Source organism: Lynx rufus, unplaced genomic scaffold, assembly GCF_022079265.1.
Source record: "Lynx rufus isolate CCGP_SWC_20201006 ecotype Redwood Valley unplaced genomic scaffold, mLynRuf1.p SCAF_2, whole genome shotgun sequence".
Taxonomy (NCBI): domain Eukaryota; kingdom Metazoa; phylum Chordata; class Mammalia; order Carnivora; family Felidae; genus Lynx; species Lynx rufus.
Window position 1 is genome coordinate 36,856,918 of NW_025814834.1, and position 12,999 is coordinate 36,869,916.

Genomic DNA, 12,999 nt, shown 5'->3' on the forward strand with positions numbered 1-12,999 from the left:
AAATACTAGAACTAGCGTGACGAATAGGCACAAACTCCTCTGACCACAGAGCATGATTCAGGCTGTAAAATGGATTATCCAGAGGAACCCCAGCAGCTGAGTTATTCCTCTCTACATCCCCAATTTATGAGCTTAATAATCTCTCACAACATACACTGAGCACTCATGGCATTCAGTATCACTCAGTAGGCTCCTACGGGACCTCCATTTCCTCAGTTGTTAAGTATCCCTTTTGGCCCAAAGGTCTGGAATGTCTAGGGTCTATTCAAGGTGTTCAACAACCACAGATGCTTCTTGGAAACTTCTACATGTAGTATCAGCTCAGTTGTTACTCAGGGATATAAGATGGGCCAAACTTTAGCAGAAGCATAGGAAAGGGATGAAGGGGTTTGGGCCAGGTCCCCTCAGAATATGCCACTTAGACATGCAGATTATTTTGAGCTGAAGACACTCAAGATGCTGTGGGCTCAAGAAACTTTTGCCCCTCCCTTACTACACAGAAGAATCTAAAATGGGGGTGTTTCCCAGAATAAAGGTTATTAGCAGAGATAAATTTTATCTGAGTGACCCATCTGCATGACAGGGCAAACATCTAATTACCCAACATCTACTCTTATCACCTTGTGAATTTCATTCCTTTCCTCTGAGGTCCCAGGCCCCTACCCCCTTCTCCTTAGTTGAGAGTCACATCTCTACCTCATTTTGCCCCACTCTGTATGCAAATCCCCCATATGTATGCTATTAAATTCAATTTTCTCCTGTTAATCTTTCTCATGTCATTTTGATTCTTCGTCCAGCTAGAAGGACCCTTGAAGGGACAGGAATTATTTGCTCCCAAACAGTTGGTGTACTTGGCAGAATCCTTTCACTCGCTGGACACCACTCACCCAGACACTGCTACAGCTGAGAGATCCTGGGACATCTGACATACTGTGGCAGAAGGTGAGATTTCTTACCATGTCAGCCTTTCTATCTGCAGAGTCCAATGGAGCAGGAATGGTGAGAGTCCTTTTTTGCTCTTTCTAAATCTAGATTAGCAGGAGAAAATAGTCATGGAATTAGTTCCTTAGGCTAAGGGACTCTGGTTAAATTTGGTTAAGTACCCTGGTTACTGATCCCTTCCTCCCATAGAGGGTCTTTATTTCCCTTTGCCTATGTCTCTTATGTTGTTTGTCATCTGTTGCTAAGGGACATCTTGCAAGCCAAAGCTGCAAAATTGGTGGACATGGGTGGAACACTTAAAGGCTGTTAGAGCACTAGCTGCCTCAAGAAGACTCCCATGTGTGATAGGATAAGTTGGCCACAAAATGGGTTAGATTGACACTAGGTCATCCTCCAACCTCAAGAAAACTTCTGTGCAATGAGGTACACTATAAAAACAACACACAGTCCCTAACCCTGCAGCACTTCCCACCTAGGTATTAGTGCGAGTTCAAGAGACTCAAGGTGTAGATAAGAAAGCTGTCAGGACACTGAAAAAGAGGAAAGGAAAAATCTAAGAGCATGGCTTGGTAACCACTGAGAATATTCTCTTTGGTCTCCACTATCTGGAGAGTGCACTTACCAGGGTGCACCTTGGTGAAGAGTTAAATAGACTGGAGATCTGAGCCCCTCTCTTATTGCCTAGCTGTGCCAGCTCTCAGGGGTGTTTATCATGACAGGTTCTAGCTCATAGTAACTTTTGTTGTCTCAACCTTCATGGCTTGATTAATGATAGAAAGTCCCTTCCAGAGCTCCTATTTGGTGTCACAGATTAGTAGGTCTGTGACTGGCGGTGTCTTTCATTTTCATGGGAGGCCAGAGACCATCCTTATGCAGTGAAAGCCTTTGATTTTTTAGACTACTTTGGGGAGTAAACTTTTAGATAATGGAGGCTGCTGAACTCCTCTTGTGTCTTTTGTTAAGCCATTAAAAATTGCTATTGATTTGAGTCACTGTGAATAGATCCTACTCATCAATGGCCAGATGATGGATCCTTTATTTATTTATTTTAGGAGAGAGAGAGTAGAGGAGGGGCAGAGAGGGAGGGAGAGAGAATCCAAAGCAGGCTTCCCACCATTGGCACAGAGCCCAATGTGGGCCTCGAACTCATGAACCATGAGACCATGACCTGACCTGAAACCAAGAGTCAGATAGATGCTTAACCGACTGAGCCACCCAGGCATTCCTTGTTTGGTTTGGTTTTATAAATGATGGGTCCTTTAAATTGGCAATGTGTATGTGTGTATATGTATATATATATTATATATAATAAATATATATTACACATATAAATATGTAGTATATATTAAATATATACAATAAACATAATGTATTGTGTATATAATATATAATATGCAATATATAATATATAAAAATATATATCATATATTATATGTGTGTAATGTACTATATAATAAATGTACTATATAATAAATATATAATATATATGTATTGTATATTTTTATTATATATATTAATATATATTCTATGTACTATAGATTATATAAAAATATATATTGTATATATTTTATATCTTATACATAATATATATTACATACCTATAATAAATATATATTTTATATACATATAATATATATTTTTTGTATTGATATAATAAATATATGATATATATAATGAAGAGCTCTCAGTTATCTTATTAGTACAAGAGCTAACCTTACAGACTCCCTTGACAAGATAAAATAAGTTAGACTTAAGGCAAAAAGAAATGTGCCAAACCATCCAATACAAATTTCCCATAAAATCTGACCACATCTGCCTGTTTTAACTCCTCTTTCCCTACAAGATTTATAGAGATGACTCTGTCTTAATCTCTAGGCTCAGAGTTCACAGGTTGTTATGTAAATGCTGAAAGCCAGAAAATAAATTTAACAAAGGCACCCAAGACTGGCAATAAGGCTTGCTTTGCATCTACCTTCTAGGACTCTATAATCAGGCCCTGCCAAGCCTCAGGCATTCTTATACATGTCCCCTGCAGGAATATCCCAGATGCCCCAAGGCCAAAGAAAAAAAAATTGTTCCTTGGACAACAGCAGAGCTTCTAAATTATAAAGTTCTTTTACCTCTACTTTCAAAAAAGATCCTACCGACTATAGAGAGTAATTAGAGATGTTATTTGGCTATATTCACAACCTTGCCTTCTGAGGAAATAGATGACCAAAATTTCCCCAAGACCCTCGTAGAAATGATTTGCAAAAGGTCAATATCGAGGGGCTAATAGAAGCCAACGTTGAATTGTATACCCAGAAAAAAAAGAACTTTGTTAAAATGCTTAAACAGACTTTACAAAGGCATAAGTTTATTGGTTCCCGTTTTAGTTTAAAAATTCTCCTCTTAAAAACTGAGAACAAACTGAGGGTTGATGGGGGGGTGGGAGGGAGGGGAGGGTAGGTGATGGGCATTGAAGAGGGCATCTTTTGGGATGAGCACTGGGTGTTGTATGGAAACCAATTTGACAATAAATTTCATATATTAAAAAAAAATTCTCCTTGATGCATAGGGGCAGCTGGGTAGCTCAGTAGGTTAAGCCTCTGACTTTAGTTCAGGTCATGATCTCATGGCTCATGGGTTCCATCCCTGTGTCAGGATCTGTGCTGACCACTCAGAGCCTGGAGCCTGCTTCAGATTATTTGTCTCTCTCTCTCTCTCTCTCTCTCTCAGAAATAAACATTAAGAAAACATTCTCGCTGGTATAAAGAAGCAAATGTATTTAAAAAGATATTCACGTTGGAATCCAGTTCTTTCCAGAATTAGGAACAACTTTATTTATTTAAAAAAAAATTTTTTTTCAACGTTTATTTATTTTGGGGCAGAGAGAGAGGGAGACATAGAATCGGAAACAGGCTCCAGGCTCTGAGCCATCAGCCCAGAGCCTGACGCGGGGCTCGAACTCACGGACCGCGAGATCGTGACCTGGCTGAAGTCGGACGCTTAACCGACTGCGCCACCCAGGCGCCCCAGGAACAACTTTTTTTAATGTTTATTTCTTTATTTTTGAGGGGGAGAGAGAGAATCCTAAGCAGGGCTCAAACTCACGAACCCATGAGATCATGACCTGAGCAGAAACCAAGAGTCAGATGCTTAACAGACTGAGCCACCCTAGGAATAACGGTCTTTATACAAATCTCTGCAAAAGCAGAGCTGTAAATCTAGAAACCAGTTAGAGTCCACTTACCTTTACCAATCTCCAAACCTCACCTATTCCTCTTATTTAATTTTTTTTAATGTTTATTTATTTTTGAGAGAGAGGCAGAGCACGAGTGGGGGAGGGGCAGAGAAGGAGACAGAATTCAAAGCAGGCTTCAGGCTCTGAGCTGTCAGTATAGAGCCCAACATAGGGCTCAGACCCACCAACTGTGAGATCATGACCTAAGCCAAAGTCGGCCGCCCAACTAACTGAGCCACCCAGGCGCTCCTCCTCTTATTTAACACATCCGGATACTAGAACAAAATTTTTCTATACTTAAAAAAATATATATGTTTTTTACATTCTTTTTCTGTCTCTTGAAATTTTAAATCTTATCCTGTTTCTGATATGTAAACAGCCCACAGTCTCCTGAGGCTAGAAAAAAAGAAAGAGGGAAAGAGGCCTTTTTAAAATACAAAGTGCTGTGAAGGGGCTTTTATGCTCAGACTCTAGCACCTCTGATGATAGGTAAACTCCAAATATCCACCTTGGAGAACACTTTAGATACTGTTTCTGTGTCTTTGATATAAATTTTCTAACCTTATCTTCTCTTAAGGGCCCTTCTCTGACATGCAAACTTTACAGAAAAGTTTTTCATAAAAAATACATACATACATAGAAGTATTTAAAAATTGGGCCTATAATGTCCTTTCCACAAATATTAGTAGAAACAAAACAGATTTTGTTTACATCTTGTCTGTGTTTTTTATGTGTGTGTGTCCATGTATGTTATAAATGTGAAATATTTTCTTTACATCGGGATGGTATTGCTAAAATTAATTTGTAAAGGAGCTTGATTTAATTGGTTTGAAGGCAAGTACTTGTAAGGACTGGGCATTCTAAAACTCAGAAATATAGAACTAACTCAAATGTTTCTCAAATTCACATAATTGGAAAATACTTGGTATTAAAGCTAATTTGAGGTTAGCGGTTTAATTAAAATAGATCTGTCTTTAGAGTTATCAGCATTAAATATAAACTCTTATTCTGCTTTTGTTTACTAAAAGTCAAATGAATGCATGGTATCTTTGTTACAAAATTTGTCAGGGAAAAACACTTGGAATAATGGTGGACTTTGTCTAAAGCCTTTTGACGACTGTGTAGGAGATCTAAGCATAATTGTTAAGAACAAGTAAATAAAAGAAAAAGATTTGTAGGTAAACTTTTAAACAGCTTCCAAAATGTTTGGATAACCTAGAATTCTAAAGTGTTTCTACGTTAAATGATGTGTAAAGTTCACTGATTATCTATATCATTTACAAACCAGATAAAATAATGAAACATTAAGACCGAGCATGGTTTATCTACTTTTGTCTTATATATTATAGAAAAACTAAGGGTACATTTGGGTCTGTTAACAAACATGTTTCATCTTTTATTGAAAGATTGTGCTATGAAAAAAGGTTTCTGAAAATAATGTAATATGTTAATAAATTTGCCAATCTAAAGAGTTCTGGTGTAACAGTTCACAATTGCTTACTACTTAGTTTTCACTAGAAATTAAGATTTATGAGCACTGAGTATTCTAATAAATGCAATTAAGACTACAGGAAATAAGGGAAACAACCCTGTATGCAAGGAAAGTAAGATAATGTGTTTTTGGTAAGAAAAAGTATGAGGAATAAAAATACATATTTGTTGAGGGGAAAGAAAATAATACTGTCCTAAAATAAGACTGGTTATTTAAAGAAGGAAAATTTAAGACAAATTACTTCAATTAAATCACTTCAATTAAATGTATGATTAAATAATGTTTCATAATGATTTGTGATCCTATTTAATCAAGTGTTCAAACCTTTTTTTAATTTTTCTAGAGAGTGTGTGCATGAATTTGGGAGAGGGACAGAGGGAGAGAGAGAGAAAATCCCAAGCAGGCTCTGCACGGGGCCCAAGCAGGGTTCTATCCCATGACACTGGGATCACGACCTGAGTGGAAATAAAATTCGGACGCTTGACTGACTGAGCCACCCAGGTACTCCAAGTGTTCAAACCTTTTGATACTTTTTGACATACTTCCCAAAATTAAATTGTAAAATGAGGTCTTCTGACCACAGTTTATGTGAAATTTTTCAGTAGGCCCCTGGAATGTAGGAAATTAAACTAATTAGGCTTATTTGGTTTGTTAAATTACATGGGAAGTTTTGTCAAGCAAAGTGGTGTTAAACCCTCTTAGATTGTATTTATGTTGATATATTATTAAAATAAGTATGCTAAAATTATACAAAACTCCTAGAAATCTGTATCCTGATATGTTATTATCTTGAAGTGCTATATGTCACAAAAATAACCAAATTTCCTTATGTCAATTGCACCGTAATAAACTCTTTAAATCTTTAAATATGGTCATTTTTAAGTCTTCTGTCATTTACAGTTATACTTTTACTCAGATACTTCTATAAAAGTTTCCTGGAAATGTATTTCATCTTCAGTGAGAATCATGGAAAAAAAAAACAACAAAACTCTGAGTCCAGGTTTCTGATAACTTTAAGATCATAAAACTGAACTAGGTAAAAATTTCCAGAACTAATAAAAAAATTGGATTCAAGCAGGAAAAAAAATTAGTAACATGGAACTAAATGAATTGAGGAAGATAATTATATTTTTCATGACCTTTTGTTCTAAGCATTACTGACTTTTTAAAAATGGGGCTTTCTTTTCTAGATTTAAGAAAACCTCTTCTCTTAAGCTAACTGACTTACAGCAATTTAATTAAATATACCTTTGTGAACACATTTAAACATTTGTCTTTTCTCCCTACTGGAATGCTCCAGAATTCAGAAACTCTCAGTGAGTATTCTTATGTTTTGATGGCAATATATTTATTGTATAAGTTCAGTAAGAATCTGTTCTCCCTATTATAGGACACAATTGGAAACACTGGTTATATTACTAAGGCTTTGACTGGAATGTCATATCTGAGAAAGATCTGCATCGACCGATTCGATCAGAAAGCTTTAAGATTCTGAGGTTGAGGGGCGCCTGGGTGGCGCAGTCGGTTAAACGTCCGACTTCAGCCAGGTCACGATCTCGCGGTCCGGGAGTTCAAGCCCCGCGTCAGGCTCTGGGCTGATGGCTCAGAGCCTGGAGCCTGTTTCCGATTCTGTGTCTCCCTCTCTCTCTGCCCCTCCCCCGTTCATGCTCTGTCTCTCTCTGTCCCAAAAATAAATAAACGTTGAAGATTCTGAGGTTGAATTTCTGGAGCCAGTAAAGTCCCAATGGAAATAGAAGCCTGATACCTTGCTTCCAGAGTTCCCAGCAACCTTACAAGGTAAGTAAGGAAGGTCACTTCCTCACAGGTGCAGGAACCTCAGGATATTTTGGGGACCTCAAAAAGAGAGGAATTCACCCGAACATATAGGCATTGCTGGTGAACTCTGATGGCAAGTATTTGGCCTGACTTCTGGCTTCTAGAGGTTATTAAAATTATGTGGTCAACCACTACTCTTATTGCACTTAATATAAATAATTAAGCCAAGTTTTTTAAACCTAGACTTATTTTGCAAACAAAGTAGTGTTAATTTGGCTATCTTTGGTAAAAATGATGGTGATTAGAGGGAGAAAGTATATTTCAGTAACACTTCTTTGAGAATATTAGATTTTAATTCTATTCATTATAAAATGGACTATATCCTCATTTCCTCTGGTATCCTCCAATGCCTGGCTACAGTTCTTCAAACTAACATTTTGATTTTTCTCCTACCTTTCTGACTTGGAATCATTTGAGAACTAAAACTGCCCTTTTCCCTGAAGCCCTGCAAACTAAATATAAGTGACAGATGTAAAGAAATCACAATAGCTCATACATTGACCATCTTTGTGCCCGCTGCTCATTGGCCCACTCAAAGATCATTAGAGACACTTGAACTACAACCTAGGACTATCTGTCACATCAGTGATCACCACTCTATCTGAGGATGCTTTGAGTCTGATATCTGGAAGTCTTCTCAAGTAACTACCTTCAGAACTCAGTAACTGGCTTTATCACTTGATCCAATTACTAACCATTGGTTTTCTTTTGTTTCCATAGAAATGTCTCTTATTGAATACCTGATCACTTGAACTATAGGTCTCACTTTGAAAATATACCTGAAATACTGCCTCCTGAAATGAGTTTGACTCAACTAACCTCTCAGAGACTGGGTCGATGAAATGAGACAAGCTACCAGCTCAACTTTTAATGTGCAAAACTCCCAAGGAAAACTGATGGGGTTCAGGACAGCCAGACCCCCCCACTTCCAATGTGCTACTTTGGCATGTGGATTATTTTGAGCTGAAGATACTGGCGACACTGTGGGCTCAAGAGATAAGTTTTGCCCCTCCCCCCAACTACACAGAAGTATCTAAAGTGGGGGGGGGGAGGGTGTTTCCCAGAATAAGGATTATTAGCAGAGATAAATTTTATCGGAGTGACCCATCTGCATGGCAGGGCAACACCTAATTACCAAACATCTGCTTTTCTTATCACCCTGTGAATTACACTCCTTTCCTCTGAGGTCCCAGTCCCCTACCCAATTCTCCTTCAAGATGACATCTACACCTCATTTTGCCCCACTGTCTGTGCAGATGCCCCATATGTATGCTATTAAACTTGATTTTCTCCTGTTAATCTGTCTCGTGTCAATTTGCTTCTCAGTCCAGCAAGAAGGACCATTGAAGAGAACGGAAATTCTTGCTCCCAAACAGGGACTACCAACAAATCTGGTGCCATACAAAGGGTCTGAAGATTATTTCTATGAAAATTGTGAAGCAAAGGATTGAGGATGTTGTCTAACACCCCAAATCACCTTCTCACTATTGACCTCACAATTAAATACATGGTATTCAAAATGGCCAACAGATGTCGACCCTGAGGCTGCCTCCTAACGTCTTGCTACTCAGAGTGTGGTTGGCAGGTCCACAGCACAGGCCATTCAGAAATGCAGACTCTAACTCAGAATCTGCATTTTAACAAGATCCCCAGGAATCCATATGCATAGTTAAGATTGAGAGGCATGTTCTAAAGCATTTGTTCTTAAAATGTGGGCTACAGACCACCTTACCAGCACCACCTGGGTTGCTTCTTAAAAATTCTTGTTTTTCTTACCATCTGGATTCCATTTAGATCTCGTTAATCAGAATTTCTGAGGGTGATGCCTACAAATTTGCATTTTAAACAAGAACTTCAGGTCCTTGATGCTCAAAATGTGATCCAAAGACCAACAGGATCAACATCACTTGGGAGCTTGTTAGAAATTCCCACTCTCAGGCCCTACCTACAATCTGCTGGATTTGTACCTGCATTTTAACAAATTCCCAGGCAATTTCTAGGCACATTAAACTTTAAAAATTATTGCTCAGGGTGATTCTTAAATATAATAAACTTTAAAAATATGCTCTAAAAGCTATAATATTGTGGTAAGTATTAAAAAAACAAAACAAAACAAAACAAAAAACCTTTGTGATGTTTGGCCTCCCGTAGCTTTAAATGACAAAAAAAAATAACTTGACATCCAGACCTGCTCCTAACAATTTCAGGGCCGGGGACAAGCAGACAATTGAGGCCCATATGGCATCTGTCTAAATATTTAAGAGTTTTCAATCAAGCTTAAGCAACTGTAAAATAAAATGTTTTCTGCTCTACTTTGAAAAATTTATCTTTGTATTACCTGGAAGGCCAGGGCTTAGGATCTTTAGACTCCTTCAATTTCTGTGCTAGAACATGGTAGAGCAGAAAGAGTCCAATCCCTGGTTTGCCGTCTGTTACCTTTCTCTTGACCCAGTTCTGTCCCACACCATGAGGTCTCAAATACACTTCTGTGGGCATCACTAGCTGTATGGACTCTGACACTGTGGTCTTTGCTCAGGAGAACAGACCTAGGAAAGAGGTATGTGCATACCTTGGAAATGGACACGGGGTAGAGGAGAGGACATGGACTTTCAGTGGCAAGTACCAACTTTCTTACCTTGTGGAGAAGAGTTAGAACAAAACCTGCTATGAGACCGAGGTGAGGGCTCTTCATCCTTTGGTCTGAGGGTAGTACTACTGGCAATTCTGTGAATTTCTGAACATACTGCATCGTAAGACCATGTAGAATCTGGCCAAATCCTGGAATCTAAAATTATGCCTATCTAGTTCCATATCCTATATCCATCACTTATCTTCTAGGTGACCTTCAGCAATTATTACCCTTCATTTCTGTTGTCAGTAAATGAAGAGAATGATAAGAACACCTCATTGTGAAAATCAAATAAAATATGCATTTAAGGGGTGCCTGTGTGGCTCAGTCAGTAAAGTATCTGACTCTTGAATTGGGTTCAGGTCATGATCTCACAGTTGTAAGATAGAACCCTGCATCTGGCTCTGTGCTGACAGTGTAGAACCTGCTTGGGGTTCCCTCTCTCTGGCCCTCCCTGGCTCACGCACATGTGTGCTCTTGCTCTCTCTCTCTCTCTCAAAATAAATAAACTTAAAAAAATTATACGCATTTAAAGTAATTAGCACAATGCCTAAAACATAAAACTCTTAACAAATGCCAGGTGTTATCATTATAGATTATTATCCCAACATAGCTACTTAGGCAGGACATAAACACTGACAAAAGCATTATAATATACATATAAACCACCATTTGTGATCATTGATATTTTAAATAAAGGAGGCACCTTTGTTCATAAGTAATGGGGCATAGGGAACTTAGAAGAGAACCTCATTTTCTTTTAAAGGACCATAATTCTAGTAGTCAGTGAAAATGCTCAAAAGGCAACAAGCTAATGCCAAGAAAAATGATGGGAGACGGGAAAACAGACTGAGTTAATCAGTGGGATAGAAAATAGAGGGGAGGTGTCCAATTCTGGAGATGAGGCTAAAATGGAAACTAAAAGTAACTGGGAGGAAGCACTGGGAAGAGGGTAACAGGGAATTCAAGGAAGAAGGAAGCAGAAAATTTCAAGAAGGTGAGAGAAGACAGCACTGTGCTAAAGAGAGATTAAGCACAATGAAGAATGAAAAACAAACTCTTAAACTTTGTAGGAAGGCAGTAATTGGTGATCCTGCCATCAACCGTTGCAGTTGAGTTAGGAGGATTGGTTCAGGAGCAAACGGGAGTTGAAAAGTGTTATTTTCTCCTTCTAGAAGCCTAATACTAAAAGAAGAGGGAAAGATAAATGGCATCTTCAGGAGAGAACAGGATCAGGGGAAGATAATTGAGTGTGTTTTATGTGGTTTTACATGTTGGAGAATAAAGCCTTCATCTTACACATTGACTGAAAGCCCCACTACTTATATCAAATTTGATGCTAATAAATATTGGAACAAATTTGAAAGATGAAAGATTCAGAGGAAAGGCACAATATAAACAAGGTATAAATGGTACTGTAGTATCCCAGAGAAATAGATTAGGACCCCATATTGGTAAAATTATGGGACTTTTCAGAAGAGTTTTTAGATGTATTTTCTCTGTAAAGGGTAAAGAAGGTCATCTGCTGAGGGTGAGGAGGGTGGGGATGCAGCAAGGGAGAAGAGATCATTTATAGAATGTAGGCATAAAACAGTGAAATAATCCTAATAGGTAAGTATGCATTTTGGACTTGGTCATCAGGGTATGCTTGAGTAGGCAGGCTTCTTTATGGCATAGATTGTGTAGATAATTGCCTCATATTTCCACTGCCTGGGTAGATACTACTTATGGACTTTAGAGGTTTCCCTAGAGCTATGAACTGTCACCATAGTTCATGCCTTACAATAGAAACTAAACAAGGCTTTTTGGAAAGAGAGAAGAAATGTTTTGCATCAAACTTCATGACGTGCTGTGCTGCTAATGCGTTTTGAATTCCACACTCCAAAACATCTGGCAAGTCTCCCATGATTCATACATCCATTGAGAGCTTGGAGCTCCAAATTTAGTTAAATAAATTGTTAAGAATGTGTTTTTATTATATAAACTTGAGCTCCAAATAAGTCCAAATACTCTTGGAAATTTCAAACATGAATCCCATAAATAGTTCTACATTTTGACTGTAAGGATCTTAAAGGCTAAATAATTATTTAACAATGATTTTAGTACAAAGAACATACCACTGAATTGTTGCTTTGCCTTTAACCACCATGCACATTGTTTACTTACAAGAAATTTCGGTGATCAATAATTGGTATTTAGCATGGCTATTTCTGCCCTACAAGGAAATATGGATACACTCAAAATATTTTGCTGTGTTTTGAGTAAATTTTAAACCTTGAAACTGTTGGCATCATGCCTAGAGTAATTGTTTCCTAGTGAAACATTTTCCATAACAATAATTAAATTTGAATTTATGAAAGTGTTAAGGACATTTTACATTAAAATGATAATTAACTACAAGGAAGCTAATTTTAAATTTACTCTCTATGCTCTAATTTATACATTATTTTGAATTCACTTCTTCTAGTACCTAAAGCAGCTCTTCCTAACATTTAATATGCACAAAAATCCCCTAGAAGGTCTTGAGAAAAATGCAGATTCCGGATTCAGTGGGTCTAGGGGGGAGGACCTGAGACTCTGCATTTCTAACACTTTCCCTGTGATGCTGCTGGCCTGCAGACCACAGGCATCCTTGAGTAGAGAGGATCCAGTGTCTTTCAGAAGGTGCAAACTACAGATAGTTTAGGGAATGTTTTTTTGGGTCTACCATCTAGCCAAATAAAATACGGGAATGGCAATTCTACAGTTTAGAATTATTCCAAACTGCAAATTTTGTTGATCTGAATACATTTTTTTCTGGAAATGGCAACTTCAGGTAAGTATAATTGAGCCTCAGACTCTCACATTTTATCACTGTTACTTACGGCATTCATAAGT

The 12,999-nt window shown here is 37.9% G+C and overlaps 1 long non-coding RNA gene across 1 annotated transcript; it reads left to right on the forward strand.

The window, feature by feature from the left end:
• The first annotated feature begins 704 nt into the window (after positions 1 to 704).
• LOC124515376 (uncharacterized) lies at positions 705 to 8,792 on the forward strand. Its single transcript, XR_006962806.1, has 2 exons — positions 705 to 942; positions 8,214 to 8,792. It is a non-coding gene; the product is annotated as an uncharacterized LOC124515376 (long non-coding RNA).
• The last annotated feature ends 4,207 nt before the right edge of the window (positions 8,793 to 12,999 follow it).